Source organism: Peromyscus eremicus, chromosome 3 (assembly GCF_949786415.1).
Source record: "Peromyscus eremicus chromosome 3, PerEre_H2_v1, whole genome shotgun sequence".
NCBI classification, from domain to species: domain Eukaryota; kingdom Metazoa; phylum Chordata; class Mammalia; order Rodentia; family Cricetidae; genus Peromyscus; species Peromyscus eremicus.
Window position 1 is genome coordinate 157,455,019 of NC_081418.1, and position 27,796 is coordinate 157,482,814.

A 27,796-nucleotide genomic window follows, 5' to 3' on the forward strand; every position below is an offset into this window, starting at 1 on the left:
TACAGTTGAAGTCTTCATGGTTTCATTTCTCTTTGTTTTCTTACAATTACTAATAGGCATATTTGGATAAGTTAGGCACATCTTCAAGGAGGCTAAGATGGCCTTTGCTGTAGAGGACACAGAATGTTTACTTCTAGGAGAGCATTGGTTATTTATAGAAAATTCTTCCCTCTCCCAGTGGTGGAAAATGGAATACTAGACCTCATGCATGTTAAGTGCTCTGCCACTTAACTATACCTCTAGTCCTGTTTCTTTTTTAACCTCTAGTGTTGTATATATAAACATTGAAATATGAAAGTACATTGAAAGTGTAAGATAGACAAGAAGATTTTAAGATAATTATGCAGAAAGTTCCTTGTAGATTCAGCTTCCACCAATCTTGTGGGAAACACCTACTTACAAGCTTTTTATGAAGTATCAAGGAATACACATGATTATTTGAAAATGCTATTGTACTTTTTTTCCATTAAAATATATGAATGGAAGGCTGAGGCAGGGAGATTGCTAATTCAAAAATGGTCTGGACTAGGGAGTAAGATCCTGTCCCAATCAAAAGAAAAGGTAGAGGTTTAGGCAGTGAAGGAAACCACCAAAAAGAGAAAGCTGGTGAAGATGTAATTGAATGAGGCAGCATATTTCAGCCCCAGCAAGCAGCAGAACTTGGTAGCTTCGGCCATGTTCTGATTTGGAGTTAAGGATACAAGAAAGGGGTTATGGAATCTCCCTTCTGTAACTAAGGAGAGCTGCTGAGGCCAAGCAGGTGTTAAGGGTGTCCCTGTATGGAGGCCCAGAGAAGACATTGTGTGAAGCTATGAAGGTGAAGCCTGGATTGCCTTGGAGACTCCAAGATGTTTGAAATGCCAGAGTCATGGGGTACCTGCCAAGGAAATCTGCTAATGGATTATCAGCCCAAAAGAATTGTGTTGCAGTCAGCAAATCTGAAAGGAATTGGAGATCTGAGGAGCATTTTGACAACATGGAAGACATGGAAGATGCAGAGTTTGGAATTTGCCCAGTTGGATTTTGGTTTTGCTTTGGTCTAATATTTTCTTAATATCCTCCCTTTCCTCCCTTTTAGAACAGTAATGTATATCCTTGCCATTATATGTTGGATGTGTGTGATATGCTTTTGATTTTGACTTTATAGGGGATTACAATCGAGATTGCCAAGATTCCCAGGAGAAATGACTTTTACGGGGTTGAGACTGTCATAGAGTATGGGGACTTTTAAAGTTGGACTTAACACATATTTGCATTATGATATTGTTACAAACTAATGGGGGCCAGGGAGTAGAATGTGATAGTTTGAAAGAAAATGGCAAAAAAAAAAAAAAAAAAAAAAAAAAAAAGAAAATGGCTCCCATAGACTTAGGGAGTGGCATTATTCTGAGATGTCACCTTGTTGGAATAGGTATATGTAACAGGAATCATAAAATGTCTTATTAATAAAAACAAACCTGGAGCCAGGTATTGGGGTGAATGCTGAAAGATCAGAGAAACAACAAGCCACATCCAATCTCACGTTGCCAACTTTTCAGCTGATCTTGTTTACTCAGACTGAAAGCCTCTGAGACCTCATCCGAATGGATCTCAACTGAACTGCTAAAAAGCCTAAAAGTTTAAAAGCCACTAGTTCCTGGTTTTCACAGCTTATATACCTTTCTGTTTCCTGTCATCATTTCCTGGAATTAAAGGTGTGTGTTGCCATGCCTGGCTGTGTAGATGTAACAGTCTTATTTAAATAAGAAACAGAGTCAAATGTAGAGTTAAAAGCCCAAGAGGTCAGAGCAGTATATAAGAGCTGATACTAAAAAACCTTTCTTACCTTTCGCTGCCGCTGCTGTCCTTCCCCTGACAAAGAGGCCTACTTTCTGTGTGTCTGTCTTTTTATTGACTTGCTGTTCTGCCTTGTTACTGGTTGTAAATCTAACCACATGACCTCCTCGTCACTGCCTGTCTATACAGACCTCTAGGTCTCTATTGTTGGTATTGAGATTAAAGGCGTGTGTCTCCATGCTGGCGGTCTCCATGCTGGTGGTGTCCTTGAACACTTGCTTGTCATGTGATCAGGATGTGTGTGTGCCACCACCGCCCAGCTTCTGCTATGGCTTGTTATTAGCTCTGACACCCAGGCAACTTTATTATCATACAAATAAAGTCACATTTCAGTACAAATAAAATATCACCATATTGCCCCCTTTCTATTTTAATAAAAAGAAAAAAGGAAAAAAGTTATAACTAATATAAGAAAAACTATATACAAAAGTACAATAACTATATACCATATATACAAGCAATAAGTACCTAAACAATGTCTAGTCCATTCACATTTGACAAATTCAGAGAAAATAATTCCATTATCTATCCTATTTTGGTAAGTCCAAAATGTACCTGATTCACTTTCTATCCTAACTTATATTACTAACAGAACTATCTTATAATGTCTTTCAAATTTATACACTTAATCTTTAGTGAGTTTCTTTTCTAAAATTCTTAACAAGGAAAACTATAACTATCTAAACTTTAACTGTAACTATCTAATCTTCAACTCCCTCAGAGACCCAGAAGGAAATATTACCTAACAAAAATAAAAGCAGGAAGTGCACGCAAGCAGCTTCCAAAAAAAATGTGAGTTGACAGAAACAGCCAGCTTCCTGGACAGTCACCTGAGGTTTCTCCACAGTATTGGGGCATCATCTTCAGCCTATAGGCTTAGTGAAGTAGAATGTACACAGGGTTAACAGTTCGACCTCACATTTGGTGAGAGCAGTCCATGTACCAGAAACACCTGAATTCCACTAGTGTCATGCCATGATTCAGGATTTTAAACTCTGGAATTGTTGATATTTTTTGAATTCAGCTGTCCATTCTTCTTTGCTGTGTGTGTGTGTGTGTGGCTTCATCTTTGCATCCCGTTCTTCTCCACATCCCATTATTAAATGCCAGTCTACTATTGAGAGGTATGAGCTTAGTTACTCTTCAAGAATAACTGTTTCAGCTGTCATTCCACTGCACATCAGAAGCCATCAGACCACTGCCTGTTCATCTGCCTTAGAAGAAAAGGGCACTGTACCTTTTCCAAATTGCAAAGGCCACTTCAGGGATGGTGCCATATTGTCCTGGCCTCAGAAGATGCCTTTTGTTAAAGCCACAACTACGCTTGTTTTGGCAAGAATTGGTAGTCCTTTGTTTCATGTCCTGTCTGTCCTGTTTGTCAGCAGTCAATTCGAGGATACTTTGTTGTTCAGTGGCTAACTTTTGCCACAAGTAAAGTTAACTCCATATGCAGTTTCTTCAATGCCCATATTTTCTCTGAAGTAGATTGGTACTGCCAGGAGCCAACATGTCTCATAGACATAACAAAAAAGAAAAATTTTCTAAGTTATTAAAACATTTTAAATGCCATATTCTGTAGATCTCTGAAGGGTTTGAAGATGACCTGCCTATCTAAAATATATCTGCTCAATCTTGAAAACACCTAATATGACTCCAAGTTCTATTGTAATGTCTAACTACTAACTTTCATTTCTTTTTATCCTAATAGTTGGTAATAATAACATTCAAGGATCAGCAAATTGCATTACATTGTTAAATGAACGATATAAGTACAATATTTTGAACAAGATTAGAAATATACATATAGCATTTTCTAACAATACCAATCTCAATATATATATATAATTCGTATACAATATAAAAAAATCCAATCCAATGTAAAGTATTTAAAAGTAGTAATTGTCTTTTAAAAGTAGATTCAATAATCTATCTTTTTATCTATATCATATCTATATCTTCTCTTTATTTTTCCAAGTATACTCAATAATCTACCCTCTATTCTATCATTCCTATGTATCTTTTTTTTAAAAAACAAGAAGCTTAACTCTACTCTCCTTTGCTTAGCCCTTTTCCTAACCCTTAACAACAACTTGTAACCAACCCTCCTAAACAATGAAAATTATCCCAGACCCAAAACCCATTAAAAGACCAAAAAACCACCCGCCCCACACCACCTCTTTGGGAATGTGGGTGTCGTATTCTTAAAATTGCTTCTTGCTGTATATGGGTGAAGGTATCTTTATTCTGAAAAGAAAAATTTTGGATTAATTGTTAAATTCTAGGAAAGGTAGCTATATCCTTTGTTGTCCAGTTTGTATATAATGCCGAAGTTCAGGGTTTATCTCAAGTCCTTATTCAAGTAGTCTTTGAAACTGGATCATCTCAGCTAGCCCCCTCAAAATTGCTATGAGCACTTTGTAGTCCAAAGCTGATCTGTAGATGATGTTTGTCAGCTTAGTGGTATTATTATTGTCCATGTGGAATTACTGTTGTGGGGCCCCATCTTCTTCTTGGAGACTTCAGTTGATGTTAGGCCTGGCCGTGATTTCCTGCAGAAAACTGATAAGAGATTCAAACACAAAGACATGTATAGACAGCTAATTAAAGCCTTTTTTTCCCCCTCTAGAATTAGTTAGTATTCTATATGACCATTATTATCTTAACAAAGTTTAATATATATATATTAATCTTGTAAATTTTGATATAAAATTAATACTTTAAGAAAAATTTAAAGGATCAGAATAGAATAAAATAATTGAGATTAGTAGTAATAGAATAGTCCCATAATTAATTTGGTTTTCCTCCTGTCCCATATCAGAAGATGGCTCTTTCTTCTGGCATGATATAGGGAGTTTGCATTTTCCTTTTAACAACATGCTTGAGTTTAAAGAAGGAGAGAGCCATTCTTCAACTCCAAAGCCAGCTTTAAATTTTAATTGAACTGGGACTACAAGAAGACCAATAGTGTTAAATGTCTTTAGAGAGGAGCAGAAACAAACATTGAGGAAGACTTATGAAATTTTATAGATGATATACCAATAGGCCATTTTATTCTTTTTCTTGGGACATTTTTTCTAGATGATTTGTTCTTTTTCTTCAGATGTCTCATTTGTCCAGTGTTCTTCAGATTCCTTAACCTTCATTCTCCTAAAAGACAAAAAAAAAAAAAAAAAAAAAAAAAAAACCCAAGAAACAAAACAAAAAAAACCCCACTTTTCCCCAAGACCTCCCCAAGGGGAGGTTCCCTTTTGGCAAGTTATATCAGATTAAATGAAAAGGCATGTGTTAATAGTATAAGTTAGTTTAAATTGGATGATCATGCTGGTTGATGAACTATTACCTCCTCTAATTAAGAGGTCTCTCGTTCAAATCAAACTTTAATCAATTTTGATGGTATCCACAGTTTATCTTCTCCTGTAGAAACAAAAGCAAAAACTCGTCCCCAACATAACACATATGCTGGTTTCTATTCTGAGGTCAGAACATCCTTAAAGTATGTAGGCTGATTTAATTCTGTAGTTTTTTCTCTTATCCAATGTCTCTCTGCAGCTGTTGTTCCTTTTTCATTAGCATTGAGAAAATTCAAAGCTAATAGAGCATTATGCAGTCTATTTCTGGGGGTTTTTGTTACCCCTTTCTGTTTATTTAGCATATCCTTTAGAGTTCTGTTTGATCTTTCTATAACTGCTTGGACTGTAGAATTATGTGGTATACCTGTAATATGCTTTGTATTGTAATAAGCAAAAAAGTGTTTCATTTTAACAGAGACATATGATGGAGCATTGTCAGTTTTGATTTGTGCAGGTATACCTATGATGGCCATAACTTGTAGCAAATGAGTGATTACAGAATCAGCTTTTTCAGAACTCAAAGCAGTTGCCCATTGAAATCCTGAATAAGTATCAGTGGTATGGTGTACATATTTCAATTTTCCAAATTCTGCAATGTGAAACACATCCATCTGCCAGATTTCAGTCCTCTGAGTACCTTTTGGGTTACAATCTGATTGTAAAAAGGAACAAGTAGGACATTTCATTACAATTTCCTTGGCTTGGTGCCAGGTTATGGAAAAATCCTTTTTTAAACCTTTACCATTGATATGATGTTTTTTATGAAATTCTGAGGCCTCCAGCACATTTCCTATCAATAATGTATCAATTTCATCATTACCTTGTGCTAGAGGGCCTGGCAGACCAGTATGGGATTGGATATGAGTTATATATAAAGGATGATTCCTTTTCCTGATTGTATCTTGTAACTGAATAAATAGTGAAGTTAATTCTGAAGCATCAGGGATAAATTCTGCAGTCTCAATATGTAATACCACTCTTTCAGCATACTGAGAATTAGCAAATCTTTTTCTGTCTTTTCTTGTAAGGGTATTGAAAAGAAACAGTCTTTTAAATCAATAACTATGAGAGGCCATCCTTTTGGTAACAGAGTAGGCAAAGGAATTCCAGATTGTAGAGAGTCCATTGGCTGAATTACTTTGTTAATTGCTCTAAGGTCTGTTACCATTCTCCATTTACCAGATTTCTTTTTAATAACAAATACAAGAGAATTTCAAGGGCTGGTTGATTCTTCAATATGCTGAGCGTTTAACTGCTCTTCTACCAGCTCTCCTAAAGCCTGGAGTTTCTCTGTTGTTAAAGGCCATTGCTGAACTCATACAGGCTTATCTGTTAACCATTTTAAAGGTAGAGCTGTTGGTGTTTTTGGAAGATCATCAGTTGTTGTGCCCTGTTCTTGTATAATATGGATGGCTGGTGACCACTCATTAGAATAATACCTTCTAATATTTCTCTCAGAAACATGTATTAGTTTATGATTTGTTTCTGAGGTTGGAGGGATGTTAATCTGAGTATTCCATTGTTGCAACCGGTCTTGACCCCACAGGTTCATAGCTACGTTAGCTATATATGGTTTTAATTTTCCTCTCTGTCCTTCTGGACCTATACATTTGAGCCATCTTGCACTCTGTTTCACTTGAGATAATGTTCCAATTCCTAACAGCTGAATGTTTACCTCCTGAAGAGGCCAAGTTGGATGTCAAAATTCTGGTGTAATTATGGTCATGTCAGCACCTGTGTCTACCAGATCAGACAATAAAACACCATTATTTTTATTGTTAATTTTGGTCTTTGTTCATTTATAGAAGTTTGCCAAAAATTTTTCTTTATGTTTTCTCTTTAATTTTCTGTTCTCTCTGTCTCAGCTGTTTCATCACCCCAAGCAGCCTGGTTTATTCCATTAGGCTTTTGGTTATTTAATTGCTCTGAGTAGGGGTTTCCTCTATGACTGCAGGAAAGATCTGAACTGGATTTGCCATGGGGGCCTGCCTGAGGCCCCTCTGGGAGTTTCCTGAACCCCGAGGCAAAGTATTACCTTGTCTGTCCGTTGTTGATCTACATTCGTTGGTCCAATGTTTTCCCTTACCACACCTTCTGCATACTTTAGAAGCATTCTTTTGCTGTTGTTCCTTGAAGAAACATTGTTTTTGTGAATGCCTTGTTTACAGTCCCTTTTCAAATGTCCTCGCTTTCCACATCCAAAACATCTGACATTCCTCAAACCTCTTGCCTTTAATGGCCTGATTATTCTCTTGCATGCTGCATTCACGCTTTCAAAATCCAAAGATTCGGTTATTGTCTTGCTAGCTTCTGAATTTGGGACCATTCTCTTTACTGCTGAAGTCAGTCTTTGTAAGAAATCGGTGAAGAAATCTTTTGGGCCCTGTAAATGACTGAGTTTTCTTTCCTGGTTCCTCAATTCTGTCCCATGCATTCAAGGCTTCAATTCGACATAGAATTAGGGTTTGGTTATCATATAAACATTGTGTTTGTATTGAAGCATATTGGCCTTCCCCAACAAGCTGATCCTGGGAGATTTGTGTACCTTTAGCCCTCCATTGTTTTTTCTATGTTTTTAGCTTCCTCTTTGAACCCCATGAACCACTGCAGCTGTGCCCCAGGTTCCAGAACAGCATTTTCCAGCTCTCGCCAGTCCTGTGGTGTAATCTTATTATAAGTTGACCAGGAGTTTAACATTTGCTTTACAAATGGGGAATGCATGCCATAAGATACCATTGCCTCCTTATACCTTTGTAAATCTAACATTTCAATTGGAGTCCAAATATTTTGTGCATTTACTTCACCAGGTAGCTGCTGTACAGTTACCAGATAAATTAAGGGTGATTGTGTGAAAACAGGCTTTCTTTCTGTAACCTTATAATCCAATCCTGAAACAATTTCACTGTTATTTTCTTCTGTCTGAATCTGAATTTCTCTATAATTCATTTTAACAGGTTTAACACGTTTTTTCTAAAGCTTTTATCCTGGCACTTAAATTGGCTATCTTTTTAAATAGTAAAATAAGGATAAGGAAATAATAATGTGCATAATCCCATCAACACTAATCTTCTCATATAGTTGTTCCATTTTCAGACTGCCTACAATTTTATCAAAGTCCAATTTTCTTCTAATGTACACATAATACCCATTTTTTTAAAATGTGGAATTTTTTTTCTCTTTTAAATAGTTTCCTTTAAAATATCTGATACCTTAATTGACTTACTAAGTCTGCGTAGAACAGTAGAAATCTGAGGGAATTTCAAAACAGCTACCTAGCGTCCGAGGTGGGACTTCAAAAAGAGAGAGAGAAAGAAAAAGGAAAGAAAGAAAGAAAGTGTCATATGTTCTGGCTTGAGTCAAGTCGAGCCTGGGATCCGGCTTCCTTAAGTTCCAACCGTGTGTGTTGGCATTTTTCCTGCAAGCAGCTCTATCTGTAGTTGTGTATAGCTACTGCAATTAGTAGTAGCTCCGGCAGGCCTGAGTTGTTGGTAGCATCTGCTTTGTTTTTTTAGCCTGAGCCACTGAGTTGTCAATCTGGCTGCAAGTAGCTCCAGCTGTGGGTAACTGCTTGTAGCCACGGTCAGTTGGGCCTGGGGCCTAGGCCAAGCTGGCCCAAGCTGGCCCAAGCTGGCCCGAGCTGGGGAGCTGGGGAGCCAGGGAGCTGGGGAGCTGGGGAGCCAGTGGGCTTCCAAGTCGCCAAGCCCCGCCGAGCGGTTTTTAATGAATTCTTGCCACATTGGGTGCTAAATGTAGATGCAACACTCTTATTAAATTAGAAACACAGAGCCAAATGCAGAGTTAAAAGCCCAAGAGGTCAGAGCAGTAGCTAAGAGCTGATACTAAAAACCCTTTCTTACTTTTTGCTGCCACTGCCATCCTTCCCCTGAGAAATCAGAGAAACAACAAGGCACATCCAATCTCACCTTGCCAACTTTTCAGCTGATCTTGTTTACTCAGACTGAAAGCCTCTCAGGCCTCATCCAAATGGATCTCAGCTGAACTGCTGCTAAAAAGCCTAAGAGTTTAAAAGCCACTAGTTCCTGGTTTTCATGGCTTATATACCTTTCTGTTTCCTGCCATCATTTCCTGGGATTAAAGGTGTGAGTCACCATGCTTGGCTGTTTCCAGTATTGCCTTGAACTTAACAGAGATCCAGATGGATCTCTGCCTTTGGAATGCTAGGATTAAAGGCATGTGCTATCATTGCCTAACATCTATGTTTAATATAGTGGCTGTTCTGTTCTCTGACCCCCAGATAAGTTTATTGGGGTTCACAATATATTAACCACAGGTATGCCTTTGTTGGAGGAAGTGCACCACGAGGGTTGGGCTTTGACATCTCAGAAGCTCAAACCAGGCCTAGTGGCTCACAGTCCTGCTACCATTGGACCTATATGTAGAACTCTCAGCTACCTTCCCAGCACTATGTATGCTCTGACATGTTGCCCCTGCTTTGGAGTGCTGGGATTGAAGGCATGCACCACCACACCTGATTCTAAGCTTTAATTTCTTTTTACAATTGGAAGTTTAGCTGAATAAGAACTTGCCCTGAGGTCACCACTCCCTTTATTCTGTTTAACACCAGTCTTTTCTTTAATCTGTTTATCTCCTTGAACACAGAACTTTATTCTACTTCATGGTGCTCCCTTTCTTCTCAAATTGTACATTTTGTATTTTTCCTTGCTCAGCTTGCTCCTTTTCATTATAAATCTGCATAAGAGTGAACACAAATAACCACAGAGTCAATACTAGGCTGTTTTGATATTTCCTCTGCTAATAAAATCCCAAACTCTTCAATTTACCCTCTGACAGAATTTTTTGGACAAGGGCAGAAAGCAGCGAGATTCTTCACCAAAATATCATAAGAACAGTCTCTAGGCCATGTACTAACACTCTTGTCCTTTGAAACATCTTTAGTCAGGTCCCCACAGTTCAAATCACCCTCACACCACCACTGTCTTCCATGTTCCTACTAGGATGGCCCATTAAGTCCTATTTAAAATGTTTAACTGCTTTTCTAATCCAAACTATCAAATTCCACATTCCTCCAAACAAAAGCATGATCAGGCCTATCACAATACCCCAGTCCTTGGTCTTAATTATGTTTCTATTGCTGTGAAGATACCCCATGACCACAGCAACTCTTATAAAGGAAAACTTTTAATTGGGGCTGGTTTACAGTTCAGAGGCTTAGTCCATTGTTATCATGGTAAGAAGTATGGCAGTAAGCAGGCAGGCAGTGCTCGAAAGGTAGCTGAGAGTTCCATATATGGATCTAAAGGCAGCAGGAAGAGACTGAGCTGCTAGGCCTGGCTTAAGCTTCTGAGACCTCAAAGCCCAACTGCTAGTGATGTACTTCTTCCAAAAAAGCCATACCTGGTCCAACAAGGCCACACCTCCTAATAGTGCCACTTCCTATGAGTCTGTGGGGGCCATTTTCTTTCAAACACCATACCATGAAAAGGTTGAAGGAGAGAATGAACTCCATAAAGTCATTTTCTGATCTCCAGTATTGCACACACACTAAACACACAATAGTAATAAGTAAAAAAAAATGTAAAGGGTGAGAATAAGAGGAGAGAGAGAACTGCCATGTGAAGAAGAGTGGGAATAGGCACTGTTTTAGGGGCAGGCCCATGTTCTAAGAATGTTAGATGTCTATCTCTTATGGGATTCAAATAAGGGAGTGACACCCTTCCCTTAGTCATGTGTGTCCAGAAGTTCTTGGACTTGCTTTTCCTGAGATCCCAATTTGCTTTGATGATTTTATAGAGTGGCACTCATTCTGCTTTAAAAAAATGTTACATTTATTTATTTATTTATTTATTTATTTATTTATTTATTTGTGTGTGTGTGTGTGTGTGTGTGTGTGTGTGTGTGTATGTGCTATAAACATGCATGTAGAGATCAGAGGACATCTCATGGGAATTGGCTCTCTTTACACCACATATGTCTTCAGGATTGAACATTGGTCTGTTGTTTTTCTGCCAGTACAGAGGCTGCACCTGAATATACTGCTGTTTCAGCCAGTAACTACAGCTCCACAGTTACTAGCCCACTTCTCATGAAGTAGCCTGGTGGGACTTCTATGTCCCACCAGATCTGCCTCCTGCTGCTGTCACCAAATATAGTTTTTAACTAAATCTCTATTGTTCTATTTACCAATAAAACCTCGGGAGTCAGAGGCTGGTGTTAAAACCTGCTAGCTCAGAGAGGTTGAAGAGCAGCTAGCTGACCTTCCCTCTTTGTGGGCATCTTAGAAAGAGAATATTTCTTCTGCCACTCCAAACCAAAAAGGACCACCACACTCAAAGTCCCTCCCTACTACTTCCTGTGTGTCTCAATCCATTTTCTGTACTCCCTCTGACTTTGACTTTCTGTCAACTAGCTTCTGGCTCTGCCTCCTGACCCAAGGTTGATTTGATTTAATTAATGCAAATGTAAACTTGGAGTTCACAGTGTGATCATATATCATGCAACATAGGTCTTTGGGCACATCTATTTCTACTTTTTGGAATAATTTCCTTTATAGTCCATGCCTTTTGGGTGGTCCTAGATAGATGGTATTTATGTGTATTTATATACCAAGACTCATTCTCCATCTCTAAAATGGAGTTCGCCAGGGCAAGACATAGTCTGAAGAAACAATTTTATACACTAAGGAGTAACTTAGGGGAGAGAGTAAGCCTATCCCAGTACATACTAAATTTGTAAGTGAAAAACAGTGGAACAGTAAGGAAGTGGCAGTATAACAATTGCCTTCCTAAGAATTTGAAATATTGTGTTAAAGGCATTGAAATCATCACAATTTACCTTCATTAAAATTTAAAATACACCAGGCAGTGGTGGCACATGCCTTTAATCCCAGCACTCAGGAAGCAGAGCCAGGAGGATCTCTGTGAGTTTGAGGCCAGCCTGGTCTACAAAGCCAGATCCAAAACTACCCAGAGAAACCCTGTCTCAAAAAACAAAACAAAAAAAAATTTAAAATACCATATGGAAGAGAGGAAGGTGGAGGTAGCTGGGCTTTAAAGCATGGCTCTTTTTGTAGATTTAAAAAATTATTTTTCCTTTATTTTCTTCTACTCTGTTGCATTATCTTTGGTTCAAAGAGTGAAATCTGCATTGTATTGATGAAGGAGAAACTTGAAATAATAAAATTGATGTTATAAAGGACTCACTAATAAAGTTGTTTAATGTTGGAAGATACTACCCTTTTTGTTGTGATGATTCCAACTCCTTTAACAGTCTGCCATATCCTTGCAGCTTTTTCTAAGCTCAATAATGTGGAAACTCCCTTCCTCCCCAGCAAAGTTTCCTGCTCTCTACCTAGCCTTATCTGGAGGATGTCTGTGGGCCTAGAGGAGTGACCCTATCTGAAAGCTGTCTCTAAACCAGATGCCTGTCTCTAAAACCAGATGCCTGACTTACTTATCTTTAGCTTGAACCCTGACATAGATCCCTGCTAGAAGACTCCCATGTACTAGGAGCCTTATGACAGGAGCGTGCCTCAATGCAGATTAGGTGATGCCCTACCACTATCCCCAGCCTTTATATTCCCCCTTCTTTCTGTAATAAAGTGGAGTTGTAACACTTAACTGCCTCCCAGGAGAGCTGTCTCCTCTCTGGGAGTCACAAGTTGTGCAACCCTGCTCATTTGTTTTGTGCCCCCAGCCCCCCACCCCCCCTGCTGTGCCCCATGATCCCAAGGAAGAATTGTGGAGCAAACCACAGTTCAGAAAATATTAAAGCTATTCAAAGTTGAATTTAGCTGAAGGTACACTGCTCTGATATGACTGGAAGGTGAGGAATCAGCTTGACTCCATTTTAAGGCCAGGAGCCATTTTGCTGTTTTGTTAAAAATAAGTTTTCATTTACTGTAAGAGCTGAGTTTCTGTTTTTGTGTTTCTGTCTCCTGGAACATGACCTGTTTTTAAGAACATCCTGACCTGTTCTAACCAGTGACCACAACCCATATGATGACTGTTTTTCAAAAATTTCTGTACTTTCCTAACTGCCCATTGTCTTGCTTCTGTAAACATGCTTACAATTATTTGTGGTTTTATTCCCCCTGAAAAGGGCCCTGATAAATGGACTCAAGACTTCTCTCTCTAACACCATTTTGGGTAAAGTAGTCACTGGCCAGCTCTGGGGACTCAAATTGCTCAATTTGGTCCAAAATTGTGGTACTGGTCTTACGCTCATCTGGTGGGATTAACAAGGTAAGTAGTGTACTAACCAAGCTTGTTAGAAACTACTGGGTGAAAATTTTGTATTATAATTGAAGTTTAGCATTGCTGAGAAAGTTTCTGCTCATATTTGTTCACCAAGTATGACCTCCAATTAGGCTCCATTCCCAAAACAAAAGGAGACAACCCTGACTTATAATTAGCTGTTAGGCCCTTCTTCATATCACAGAACATATCTCTAAGGGTCACCTCAAGAGGATGCTATGCCTGCATCATGAGTTCTCCTCCCCCAACAGGATCACCAAGGAGCTGACTACGGATGAAAAAACAAAAGGTTTCTTTATTTTTATTTTTATTTTTTATTTTGCAATACAGTTCAGTTCTACATATCAGCCACGGATTCCCTTGTTCTCCCCACTCCCGCCCCCCTCACCTTCCCCCCAGCCCACCCCCCATTCCCACCTCCTCCAGGGCAAAGCCTCCCCCCGAGGACTGAGATCAACCTGATAGACTCAGTCCAGGCAGGTCCAGTTCCCTCCTCCCAGGCCGAGCCAAGCGACCCTGCATAGGCCCCAGGTTTCAAACAGCCAATTCATGCAATGAGCACAGGACCCGGTCCCACTGTCTGGATGCCTCCCAAACAGATCAAGCCAATCAACTGTCTCACCCATTCAGAGGGCCTGATCCAGTTGGGGACCCCTCAGCCATTGGTTCATAGTTCATGTGTTTCCATTCGTTTGGCTATTTGTCCCTGTGCTTTATCCAACCTTGGTCTCAACAATTCTTGCTCATATAAACCCTCCTCTTTCTCACTAATTGGACTCCCAGAGCTCCACCCGGGGCCTAGCCATGGATCTCTGCATCCAGATCCCTCAGTCATTGGATGGGGTATCTAGCACGACAATTAGGGTGTTTGGCCATCCCATCACCAGAGTAGGTCAGTTCGGGCTGTCTCTCGACCATTGCCAGTAGTCTGTTGTGGGGGTTTCTTTATTTAAGCCAAGCCCAAGCAGGCACTTCGTCTGACACTCCTGTTACAGTGAGTGAATGAGGAAGCCCCAAGCACTCATTACAAGGTGTTTATATAGGAAAAGCTAACATGCAGTAGGTTACATATGATTGGACAAGGTAGCTGGAGTGAGGTAGTTCTTTGAAGTTACTGGCTGAACTATAAGCGTGAAATTACTAATGGCTGACAGGGTGCAGGCTATCTACCGAGACATAAATTTTTTACTCCCTATGCCCTGTTTTGCTGAGCCCAGGATATATACATTCAGATTTCTTGTTCAGTCCTATTTTCACATGAATTCAATCTCCGGTCAGCTCTAAATTACTGATCAGCTTCTGGGTTCATTTATAGATCAGCAGGTACCTTCAAATGGGGAGCTGGCTCTCAAGAGGGCTACTGATTTTTCCCCTTCAAGGACAGGGAGTACAGGGTCACAGCCATTAAGTCCTGGTCTGCCTCTAAGTTCCCTGTGCTCCTATCAAGAAAAGCATAATTCTGCCATGTGAGCAAGATGAACCCAGGTAATAACTGTTCGAAAAGAACAGCACTGGTATACTTAAAAAATAGTTCTAGCAGTATCTTTACTGTGTAAATCTCCCATTTGTCCAAGTAGCCAGACTTGCAGTCTCCTGCCTCTGTTTAAACTGTCCAAAATGTAACTTGGGGCCCAGTCCTGAAAGATATTTAAAGATGACAGCATATGTAAAATGTATAAGTTTACAATGTATATGTTAGTAAAGTCTATTCCTGGCTGGCCCCTCTTCAGGCATTAGCCAGAGCCATATTAAAGAGATTTTAAATAAATCTATATTAAATAAAGCTATATTAAAGAGATTTTCCTTTATTACTTATTTCCTTTATTTTATATTTCCTTTATTCTAAGTATGTGGGATACTTTCTCAATGGGAAGCCATATTAATTCTAAAACAGTATCTCTGAACCTGGGTCTCTATTAACAGGACATTCCAAACTGCCCAAAGGACCATAAAGTTACTGTGGTGGTTTGAAGGAAAATGGTCCCCAGAGGCCCATAGGAAATGGCACTATTAAGATGTATGGCCCCTGTTGACTGGGTGTGTCACTAGGGAGTGGGCTTTCAGGTCTCAGATCCTCACTTCCTGCTGTCTTGCTGGCCGAATGTAGATCTCTCAACTCCTTCTCCAACACCATGTATGCTTACACACTGCCATGCTTCCCACCATGATGATAATGGACTAAAATTCTCAAACTGTAAGCCAGCCCCAATGAAATATTTTCCTTTATGAGTTGCCATGGTCATGGTGTCTTTTCATAGCAATAGAAATCCTGATTAAGACAATTACCTCCTAGCAGAGGCTTTCTGATAAGGTACAAAGGCACTTGTCCCCTTAAGAGTTATGCTAGAGGCTGGAGAGATGGCTCAGAGGTTAAGAGCACTGGCTGCTCTTCCAGAGATCCTGAGTTCAATTTCCAACAACCATATCATGGCTCACAACCATCTATAATGAGATCTGGTGCCGCCTTCTGGCATGCAGGCATACATGGAGGCAGAGTCGTATGCATAATAAGTAAATAAATCTTTAAAAAAGTTATGCTAAATGGGCTTCTCTATCATTTGGAGCTTCGTGTTACAGAAACAAAATAGAAAGCCTGTGTCTTAGTTAGGGTTTCTATTGCTGTGAAAAGACACCATGACCAGCGCAACTCTTATAAAGAAAACATTTAATTGGGGTGGCTCACTCAGTTTCAGAATTTCAGTTCATTATCATCATGACAGGAAACATGACGGTGTATAAACGAACATGATGCTGGAGTAGTAGCTGAGAGTTCTACATCTTGCAGGCGACAGGAAGTTGACTATGACACTGAGCGAAGCTTAAGCAAAAGACCTCAAAGCCCACCTCCACAGTGAAACACTTCCTCCAACAAGGCCACACTTACTCCAACAAAGTCACACCTCCCAATAGTGTCACTCCCTTTTGGGGCCATTTTCTTTCAAACCACCACAGCCTGCATTGTTTTGTTTTGTTTTAAATGTAAAATGGGATTTTGGGGCCCGTGGTGAGGGTGATGGCTTAATGGTTAAGAGCACTTGCTGATCTTCCAGAGTATCCATGGAAGGCAGGTGGATCACAACTGTTTTTAACTTCAACTCCAGGGGATCCAAAGTCCTCTTCTGGACTCCATGGAGCACCCACATCCACATGGCACATCCACGGCATACACATACTAAAGCACACATGTAAATTGGGGCAATGGCCACTTTGGTCATAGCCCACATCTGTTAGGTCCAAATTGCACCACCCCCCCCCCATGGAAATTCTGGTGACCATGTCTTTAAGAGAAAATACTCTGATAGGGTAAATAGAAGGATTATTATTGGGTAACTGTTCTAGTTAAGGTTACTATTTTGTTGGTTTTTGAAACAGAGTTTCTCTGTGTATCCTTGGCTGTCCTGGAACTCACTCTGTAGACTGGGCTGGACTCAAACTCAGAGACCTGCCTGCCTTTGCCTCCTGAGTGCTGGGATTAAAGGTGTGTGCCACCACAACCTGGCTGGGGTTACTGGAATGTCCCAGGAGTATCTTCTGAAGTGTCCAGGTTCTCATTTCCCAGGACACAGAACTGTAGCACGAGTCCTAAAAGATCTTATTAATAAAAACAAACCTGGAGCTAGGTATTGGGGTGAACGCTGAAAGATCAGAGAAACAGAACCAGCCACAGCTAACCTCACCTTGCCAATTCCTCAACTGATCTCGTTTCCTCAAACTGGAAGCCTCTGTGTCCTCATCCAAATAGATCTCAGCTGAACTGCTGCTTGTGGTGGTATTGTGTTCCCCAAAATATTGTGCACCCTAAAAAACTTATCTGGGGTCAGAGAACACAACAGCCACAATATTAAACACAGATGTTAGGCAGTGGTAGCACACGCCTTTAATCCTAGCATTCCAGAGGCAGAGATACACCTGGATCTCTGTGAGTTTAAAGCCATACTGGAAACAGCCAGGCATGGTGACTCATGTCTTTAATCCCAACAAGTGAGCCTTTAATACCAGGAAGTGATGGCAGAAAGCAGAAAGATATATAAGGCGTGAGGACCAGGAGCTAGAGACTGGTTAAGCTTTCAGGCTTTCGAGAAGCAGTTCAGCTGAGAGCCATTCAGATGAGGACTCAGAAGCTTCCAGTCTGAGGAAACAGGATCAGCTGAGGAATTGTGAGGTGAGGAAGCTGTGACTGGTTCTGTCTCTCTGATCATTCAGCATTCACCCCAATACCTGGCTCTGGGTTTGTTTTTGTTAATAAGACTCTAAGATTCATGCTACAGCTGCTAAAAGCCTAAAAGCTTAATAAAGATTTTAGTTCCTGTTCCTCATACCTTACATACCTTTCTGCTTCCTGCCATTGCTTCCTAGGATTAAAGGTGTGTGTCACTATGCCTGGCTGTTTCCAATGTGGCTTTGAACTCACAGAGATCTAGACAGATCTCTGCCTTTGGAATGCTAGGATTAAAGGCGTGTGTGCCACCATTTTCCGGCCTCTTTATCTAGTGGCTGTTCTGTTCTCTGGCCCCAGATAAGTTTATTAGGGTGCACAATATATTGGGCAACACAATGTCACCACACAGAATTATACCAGAGACACATGTCTTCCTAATAACCACATTCATGAGCACAAGAAGTAATAGTGGAAGTTAGAAACAGCCCCTTTTACATCTTTGTTCTTTTTCTTAATTAAATAATTAAGAGAGGATCTCATGCTGGGTGGTGGTGGTGCACATCTTTAAGAGAGGCAGAGGCAGGCAGATCTCAGAGTTAGTGTCTTGAAAACAAACAAACAAACAAACAAACAAACAAACAAACAAACAAAGAGGCTCTCATGTAGCTAAAGCTGGCCTCAAGCTGTATAGCCAAGGATGCCTTTGATTCTTCTAGCTCTACGTCCCAAATACTGGGATTGCAGGTCTATGCCAATCATAACTGTCTACTGTTTCTTTTTAAAACTGAGATGTATTTTGAGTATATGTGTCTCTTTTTAAATGTTTATTTCATATTTATTTATTTATTTATAGCAGAGTTGCAGTTTATTAAGAGAGATTTTAAAGGACAAGAAAGAGCAGAAGAGAGGCATTTTGGAAAAAAGGTATACTTAAGAGCATGGGTATGAGTTTCTGAAATAAGAGTTGCCCAAAGTTTTCTTTTTTAAATTTTAATTTCAATTATTTATTTATTTATTTATTTATTTATTTATTTATTTATATTTATTTATTTATTTATTTTTGTTTTGTTGAGACAGCGAACAAACTGTCTCACTGTTTAGTGAGAACTCACTGTTTAGACCAGACTGGCCCTAAAATCATAGACATCTGCCTGCCTCTGTCTCTCAAGTGCTGATATTAAAGTTATACAACACCAAGACTGGCCCTCCAAAAAATGTTTTCTTCTATTTTCATTAAGTTGTACAACCAGCATCACTATCTAATCCCAGAACAAAGTCATCATCTCCAATAGAACCCTATGTCACATCTCACCCCTATGGCAAGTATGGTCTATTTTCTGCCTCTATGTATTTACATGGACATTTCATATGAATGGAACATGTGCTCTTTTCCATATGGCTCCTTTCTATGAGCAGTGTTTTATCAAGATTCATGTTATAGTGTTCATACGTCAGTACTTTATTTTTCTTTAAGCTGGGTAATATCCCATTGCATGTACTTTCATTTTTTGTTATTGTTATTAAGCTTTTTATCTTTGTTTTTTAAAAATAGCATATTTAAGGAAACTTGAAGTTCCAGTGCCCGACAAAGTGATATTTCAATCCTTGAGCACTGGCATCATTCTTTTGACTTGGTAGTTGACACTCCCCCTCCATCTGGGTCTTCATATCACTAAAACAAAACCAGGAGTAGAGGCAGTCACTGCACTGTGTGTGTGTGTGTGTGTGTGTGTGTGTGTGTGCGCGCGCGCGCGCGTGCATGCGCGCATTGATTGATCCTGATAAGGAAATTGGAGGTGCTGCTAAGGGAACAAGATTAATTTATGTCTGCAACCTGGGGAAATTGGAACAAAGGAGTAGATTTAAGAAATTTATGGTTGGCTTGGCATGGTGGTTCATACCTTTAATCCTAGCACTTGGGAGGCAGAGGCAGGAGACTTTGTCTGAGTTTAAGGCCAACCTGGTTTACAGAATGAGTTCCAGAATGCCTAGGACTACATCAAGAAACAGTGTCTCAGAAAAAAAAAAAGTATAGAAAGTGGTATCAACAAGACCATGTTCATGAAATATAGGGACTTAGGAAAAAGAAAGACTTCTAACTTTCTGGTTCCTATAAATCTTCTATTATTGCCATCTACCTCCCATGTACTGGGTATAGATTTTAGAAGAATTTTCTTCTGGAAGTAGAAAATTAATCTACTGGCCTACGTTCTTGATTCAGACAGTTCTTGTCCATGAAGACAAAGATATTTACCTCAGGAGTTGAGAAAAAGAATGCACAGAAGAAAGGAAGGAAGGAAGGAAGGAAGGAAAGGAGAGAGGGAGGGAGGATGAGAAGGAGGGAAGGATGCTGTGGAATGTTCTGTATGGCAAATGTGTTGCTCTGATTGGTTGGTAAATAAATCACTGATTGGCCAGTGGCCAGGCAGGAAGTATAGGCGGATGAGAGAGATTTGTCCTGACCGTGGGCCAGGCAGGAAAACTCTAGCTACAAATGGTGTCCAACGTGGTGGCAAGAGTTTCCACCTAAAAACTGAGAAAAAAGATTCTAAAACGGAGCTAAAAACAGCTTCCTAATTGTCTCTCTCAAATGAGCGGCAGCTGCCGGTTTAAGCTACTGGTGGGTTCCTAGCATGCATGCTCTACCTGCAGTATGGCGGGAATGAGGCCTCTGCAAGTGGCACATTAAGCTGCGTGGTGGATTTAGCCTTTGCTAGTACAAAAAAAAAGAGATTTCTGGGCTACATGCTGCTTGGATAAAAGCATAGATGCACGATAGCTCCCAGAGCTGGTGGTGAACGTACCACCACCATGTTGGGAAGCTGAGATGGACGGAGCCAGCAGCCACAGCTGCTGCAGTTTAAAGCAATAGATTCACAATAAGACAGATTCAGATGTAATAGTTTACAATGTGTGTAAAATATACGTAGGCTTGAAAGAGACAAAAAAGGTGATATATACAGTATTATAAACAAATACATAGTTTTAAAAAATAAAGTCTTTAAAGAGACAGTAAAATTAATATAAAAAATAAGCCATGTAAAGATGAATATTACACAGAGAATCTGGATTGTGTTGTCTTTGGGATTTTTAACTGCAGAAAAACATTTGATTGTAAAAGATGTTGAGTTAAATCAAAATGTATATTTTAAAGTTACCTTGACTTCAAAATTTGGATGTAAGGATATGTTGCTTTGGAAAAGAGTCTCTGCTTTTGTTCCCACAGAAAGCCAGAGGCTATGGATTTGTTCCAGATTAAGATATAACAGGTTTGACCAGCCAAGACCCCCTGAAAGGTCTCTGATGACACCATGGCCCAGATGATCCAACATCCAGAATGGTTTGAAGGCAACTGGCTCAGACAATACAGCTTCATGGACTATTCCATAATCCTAAAATTTTCTTTGTGTCCCCATAAGATACAGCGCCCCCCTCCAGCAGGAAGTAGTAAGAGAAGCTACGCCCAAATTCCCAAATTATATGTAATTTTACTTTGTTAAGGTTAAAATCTTCCTTTTTGAAAAAAAAAAGGGGGAAGTGCTGTGGTATGGTCTGTATGTCGAATGTGTTGCTGATTGGTCAATAAATAAATCACTGATTGGCCAGTGGCTAGGCAGGAAGTAAAGGCGGGACAAGGAGGAGAATAAAGCTGGGAAGTGAAAGACTGAGTCAGAGAGACACACAGCCAGCCGCCACGATGAGAAACAGCATGTGAAGATGCCAGTAAGCCACGAGCCACATGGCAAGGTATAGATTTATGGAAATGGATTAATTTAAGCTGTAAGAATAGTTAGCAAGAAGCCTGCCATGGCCATACAGTTTGTAAGCAATATAAGTCTCTGTGTTTACTTGGTTGAGTCTGAGCGGCTGTGGGACTGGCGGGTGAGAGAGATTTGTCCTGACCGTGGGCCAGGCAGGAAAACTCTAGCTACAGAAGGAGGAAGGAAGAAAGGTCATTTAGGAAAGATGAGACATACTCAAGCACAGGTATAGGTGTCTCACTATTTTCTTTGTTAGGGCTGTCCATATGTGGCCAAATATATGTTTCAGTGGCTTTGTAAGTTACTTTGCTTAATGCAATTTACAAGTTTGAATGTTAAGCCTGAGAATCATGAGGAGAAAAGACCAAATCCATGATTGTCCAATTAAAGCAAAGTGTATTTTGGGATGTACCTGGGACTGGCCAGTGGGCTGTCTTACCCTAAGTCAGGAGTTGAGAGAGCAGCCCCTGCTGGCCTCTTGAAGTGCTTTCTGTAGGAGAGATGAGGTGTTCACAGGGGTGAGATAGTTGGCTGTTACACATTTTTATAAAAATACAGTGAAAGAGAAGGAATAAGGGTAAGGATATCATGTGAATGGAGTCACAGGCTGTTTACATCGGTTCTAAGAAACAGGAACTTACTACAAATAGAAACCTTAGCTTGCAGGGATTTAACAGAGAACAAACAGGAACTTATTCTTTAACTACAGATAGAAATCTTAACATGCACAGGACAAATAGGAACTTCTTAATTACAAATATCAACTTGCAAGGATTTAACATAAGAGAAACAGGAACTTATTCTTATCTGTCTTAACTGCAAAGAGAATCCTTAGCCTGCAAGGTATATTTTTCTTGCTTTGGTCTCCCATTAACTTGCAAGGTATATTTGTTGTGCCCAGGTCTCAAGACCCCCAGAGAAGACCCCCACAGAGCCAATATCCAATGTAAGTACAAAGGGGTTTATCAATAGCAAGCAAGCCTGGGCTCAGTCTGCATCCAATACTCTGGCTATGCAGGTGAAGGAGGATGGACCTGAGCTTTCAGAGTGAGAGGTTTTTAAAGGGAAAAACTACAATCTGGGAGGTACAAGCCTTTGCATTTCAGGGTCATACTTCAGTTAACAAGAACAGTTAGCCAGGAGCAGAACTACAGAAGACAAAATACATTTGGAGACTTTCCCAGAACCATAGACTTTGATGGATTAAGCCTTTTTTTTTTTTTGTTTCAAAACTATTTCTTGATCAGCAATAGTCCTAGATAAGGGTCCTAACTGGTTATTTATGTCTCTGGAACTTGGTTCAGTTTCTATCTTAGTACTGTTAGAAATAAAAGTTTTTAAATGGAATTTGTATTACTCTCTCATATTGTTCCTATTTTGGTCTCACATTAAAGATTAAATAATTTCCTTTTAAAAACAAAGTTGTAAAGTTTATTTATGGGGAAGGTAGTAGTTTGAATGTAATTGGTCCCCATAAGCTCATTGGAAGTGACACTATTAGGAAGTGTGGCTTTGTTGGAATAGGTGTGGTCTTGTTGGAGGAAGTGTGTCACTGTGGGAGTAGGCTTTGAGATCTCCTTTGTTCAAGCTTCACTCAGTGTGACATTTATTTCACTTCCTGTTGTCTGCACAAGATGTAGAACTCTTAGCTACCTCTCTGGCACCATGTCTACCTGCATACCACCATGTCCCACCATGATGATAATGGACTGAACCTCCGAACTGTAAGAAAGCCACCTAATTGAATGTTTTCCTTAATAAGAGTTGCTGTGGTTGTGGTGTTTCTTCACAACAATAGAAACCTTAACTAAGACAGGAGGTATTATTCAGGAATGAGAAGGGAATGCTAACAACTCAAGTTTTTAGATCATTTTGGCTCTAAGTAAGCAGTTTATTATATTTGAAGTCGTTGATTTTCATATCTTTAGAAAAAACATGCACTGATTCAGTAGGCAGGTTTGGCTTTGTCTGTTTCCTGCCAGCAGGAAAGGCAAAGCAGATCCCTAGGTGAAGGAGCATGGTTTCCCTCCCATGTCTCTACAGCTTATCCTGCCTTTCTGTTCTTCCTTAAACTCTGGTTTAGTAGATTTCTCTGATGATCTTATGGAAAGCTGACAAAATTTGGAAAGCATATCACTTAGGCTTGTTTCACAAGTCTCAGGCGAATAAATTGTATTTAAAACATAGAATCAACAGTCTAAACTTACTTTCATTTTGTTTCCTGCTGACCACTTATCTAAGTCAGATTAAAATGGCAGTGTGGTATGTGTTAATATTCTGATCCTGCCCCTTGGTGCCACCCTGTGCCCTGGTGTAGAAACCTATTCTTAAGGGAAAACTCTACCTATTTCCCCCTCTCTCTCCATTCTGCTTTCCTCCCATGAGGTGTGCACATTGTCAGACCCCCCCTTTCTCTCCCCCTCCCCCTTCCTCCCTCCTTCCCCTCTCTTTCTCTCCCCACTTCTCTCTTCCCCCACTAAATAAACCTCTTCACTGAGTGCTGTCTGCATGGTGTTTGTCCATTTTAGGTACAGACCTTGAGTTACTGGAACCAGTCAACCCAGATTCCAGGAACTAGAAAGCGCAAAGAACAGAGTCACAAGGTATTCATGTGGTGATGACTGCTGGACCACGGAATGTTCCAACCCTGGTTCTCAGGGTAACTGTTTGACCACAGAGTGTCGCAACCCTAGTCTCCACGGTGATTGTTTAAGCACAAAATGTCCCCACCTAAGGGCAGCCAATGAGAAATGGTGACAGGCAACCACCCCCCTTAAAAGTAAGATTAAACCATGATTTCTGGAAAGTCCCTAGAAACGAGCCAATCAGAAATGTACATGTATAAAAATCCCCTGCTACAGTAATATTGTGTTTTTTGCCTTTAAAAGCTGTGCACAATTCAAACTGGGCACATCCTCCAGCCTCCACTGGGTTGGATGTGTTGGACGAAGTCCCTGCCTAGTATTGCTCCTGAAAATCCTGAATTAAAGCCTTGCTTTTGCATTCTTTGGTGGTCTCTCTGGGGGTCACCATCTGGACACAACAGTAACAGTATGGGCCTTGAAAACCAAGATGAAGAAAAACAAGAAACAGCCAGGGGGCTGGTCAATGTCTTTGAGTATGCACATAATTCCATTAAATCTCTCCTGCAACTCCCCTTCCTTTCTCACATCCAATTCCAGGTTGTTTCTTGTTTGTTTTTCCTCACTATCCAGGAATTTAAAGTACCCAATCAAGGCTGCGTGGTGGTGGTGGTACATGATGTTAATCCCAGCACTCAGAAGGCAGAGGCAGGCAGATCTCTGAGAGTTTAAGGCCAGTCTGGTCTACAGAGCAAGTTCCATGACAGACACAGAGAAATCCTTGTGGTGGTATTGTGTTCCCCAAAGTATTGTGCACCCTAATAAACTTATCTGGGATCAGAGAACAGAACAGTCACTAGATACAGAGGCTAGAAAATGGTGGCACTCACACCTTTAATCCTAGCATTCCAGAGGCAGAAATCCCTCTGGATCTCTGTGAGTTCAGGGCCACATTGGAAACAGCCAGGCATGATGACACATGGCTTTAATCCCAGAAAGTGAGACTTTAATCCCAGGGAGTGATGACAGAAAGCAGAAAGGTATATAAGGTGTGAGGACCAGAAACTAGAAGCATTTGGCTGGTTAAGCTTTTAGGCTTCTAGCAGCAGTTCGAGACACATTTGGATGAGGACTCAGAAGCTTCCAGTCTGAGGAAACAGGATCAGCTGAGGAACTGTTGAGGTGAGGAAGCTGTGGCCTGTTCTGTCTCTCTGATCTTCTAGCATTCACCCCAATACCTGGCTCAGGTTTGATTTTATTAATAAGAACTATTAAGATTCATGCTACAAATCCTGTCTCCAAAAATAAAAAACAAAAAACAAACAAGTGAAAAAACAAAGAAAAGAAAAAGAAAAAAGAAAAAAAGTACTCAATTGTGGTGATATATCGTGTACCCCAATAAAGTTTGTCTGGGGATCAGAGGACAAAGCCAGTCACTATATTAAACATAGAGGTCAGGCAGTGGTAGCACACGCCTTTAATCCTAGCATTCAGGAGGCAAAGATCCATCCAAATCTCTGTGAGTTCAAGGCTACACTGGGAACAGAGCCAGGTGTGGCACATGCCTTTAATCCCAGCACTAGGAAGGAAGTAGGATGGCAGGGCACAGAAAGATATATAAGGCGTGAATAAACAGGAAGTCTCTCTCTTTAGACTGAGGATTTCATAGAGGTGAGCTAGTGGCTGCAGCAGTTCACCTGAGTCCCAGTTGGGTGAGGACTCCAGGCTTTCAGTCTGAGGGAACAGGATCAGCTGAGGAGTTGGTGAGGTGAGGTTGGCTGTGGCTTGTTCTGTTTCTCTTATCTTTCAGCTTTTACCCCAATACCTGGCTCTGTTTTTTTTTTAATTTTTATTTATTTTTTATTAATAAGACCTTTTAAGATACTTTAAGATACTTAAGTTATCCAATATAAGAGACAAAGAAGCCAAAGATGTATAAAAAGCTCTGCTTTGGGATATTCATGGCTCTCAGAGAAGGTGCTGGTGAACAATAGAAACTACCTCTGTAAAAGAGCCTTGGGGTTCCATTGCTCTGATTAGAAAAATCTGTGTCTTAGTTAGGGATTATACTGCTGTGAAGAAACACCATGACCATGGCAACTCTTATAAACTCACTTACAGTTCAGAGGTTTAGTCCATTATTATCATGGTGTGACAGAGTGGTGAGCAGGCAGACACGGTGCTGGAGCAGGAACTGAGAATTCTTACATCTTGACTCACCAGCAGTAGGAAATGTTCTGAAATACTGGGCTTGGCTTGAGCAGATATGAGACCTCAAAGCCCACTCCACAGTGACATACTTCTTCCAACAAGGCTACACCTATTCCAACAAAGCCACACCTCCTAATAGGGTCATTTCTGATGAGTTTATGGAGGCTAATTACATTCAAACTACCACAGGGGGTAAGGACAAATGGATTAAATTCAGGGCCTTGTTCATGACAGGCATATGCTGTTTTACTATTGAGCTACATTTCCAGTCCACTCTTACCTTTTTTAAAAATATTATTTATATAGATTTATGTATTTCGCAGGATATGGTGGTGCTTTTGTGTAGCATGAATCTTAAAGATACTTATTAATAAAATCAAACCTGAAGCCAGGTATTGGGGTGAATGCTGGAAGATCAGAGAGACAGAACAAGCCACAGATGCTGTGGGATGTTTTGTATGGCAAATGTGTTGCTAATTAGTCAATAAATAAAACACTGATTGGCCATTGGCTAGGCAGGAAGTGTAGGCGGGACAAGGAGGAGAATAAAGCTGGGAAGTGGAAGGCTGAGTCAGAGAGAGACACTGCCAGCCGCCACGATGAGAAACAGCTTGTGAAGATGCCGGTAAGCCACGAGCTACGTGGCAAGGTATCGATTTATAGAAATGGATTAATTTAAGCTATAAGAACAGTTAGCAAGAAGCCTGCCATGGCCATACAGTTTGTAAGCAATATAAGTCTCTGTGTTTACTTGGTCAGGTCTGAGGCTGTGGGACTGGCAGGTGATAGAGATTTGTCCTGACTGTGGGCCAGGCAGGAAAACTCAAGCAACACACAGCCACCTCACCTCACCAGTTCCTCAGCTGATCCTGTTTCCTCAGACTGGAAGCCTCTGAGTCCTCATCCAGAATGAATCTCAGCTGAACTGTGCTGCTCAAAGCCTAAAAGCTTAACCAGCCTAAAAGCTTCTAGTTCCTGGTCCTCACGCCTTATATATCTTTCTGCTTTCTGCCATCACTCCCTGGGATTAAAGGCTCGCTTTCTGGGATTAAAGGCGTGAGTCACCATGCCTGGCTGTTTCCAATGTGGCCTTGAACTCACAGAGATCCAGAGGGATTTCTGCCTCTGGAATGCTAGGATTAAAGGTGTGAGTGCCACCATTTTCTAGCCTCTGTATCTAGTGGCTGTTCTGTTCTTTGACCCCAGATAAGTTTATTAGGGTGCACAATATTTTGGGAACACAATATCACCACATTCCCCCCTTTTTGGTTTAAAATTAAAAAAGCTTATAACTGATACAAGAAAAACTATCCAGTAAGTATATACAATATATACAGTCAAGAATTATATTAACAATGTCTAGTCCATTAACATTTGACAGATTCAGACAAAAAAACTCCATTGTATATATTAACAATGTCCAGTCCAGTAACATTTGATAAACTCAGACAAAAAAATTTCATTACTTATCTTATTTAAAACAAGTAGTTCCTTTTTAAAAGTAGATTTAATAATTGGCCTTTTTATCTTATCATATCCATATTCTCTTTTTTCTTTTCATAATAGATTCAATAATCTACCTTTTGTCATTTTTATATCTTTTATATCTTCCCCTTTTTCTTTTTAGAGTAGATTCAATTTATCTTATTATTTCTTTATCCTT

General features: G+C 40.1%; 1 long non-coding RNA gene across 2 annotated transcripts; it reads right to left on the minus strand.

The window, feature by feature from the left end:
* Positions 1 to 4,058: 4,058 nt before the first annotated feature.
* On the minus strand, positions 4,059 to 23,990 carry LOC131906227 (uncharacterized). Of its 2 annotated transcripts, XR_009378144.1 has the most exons (3): positions 23,877 to 23,990; positions 21,780 to 21,830; positions 4,059 to 4,395 (listed from the first exon to the last, which is right to left on the minus strand). It is a non-coding gene; the product is annotated as an uncharacterized LOC131906227 (long non-coding RNA). The 2 variants fall into 2 exon arrangements; XR_009378143.1 differs by lacking the exon at positions 21,780 to 21,830 and having other exon boundaries at positions 23,877 to 23,989.
* Between the last annotated feature and the right edge of the window lie 3,806 nt (positions 23,991 to 27,796).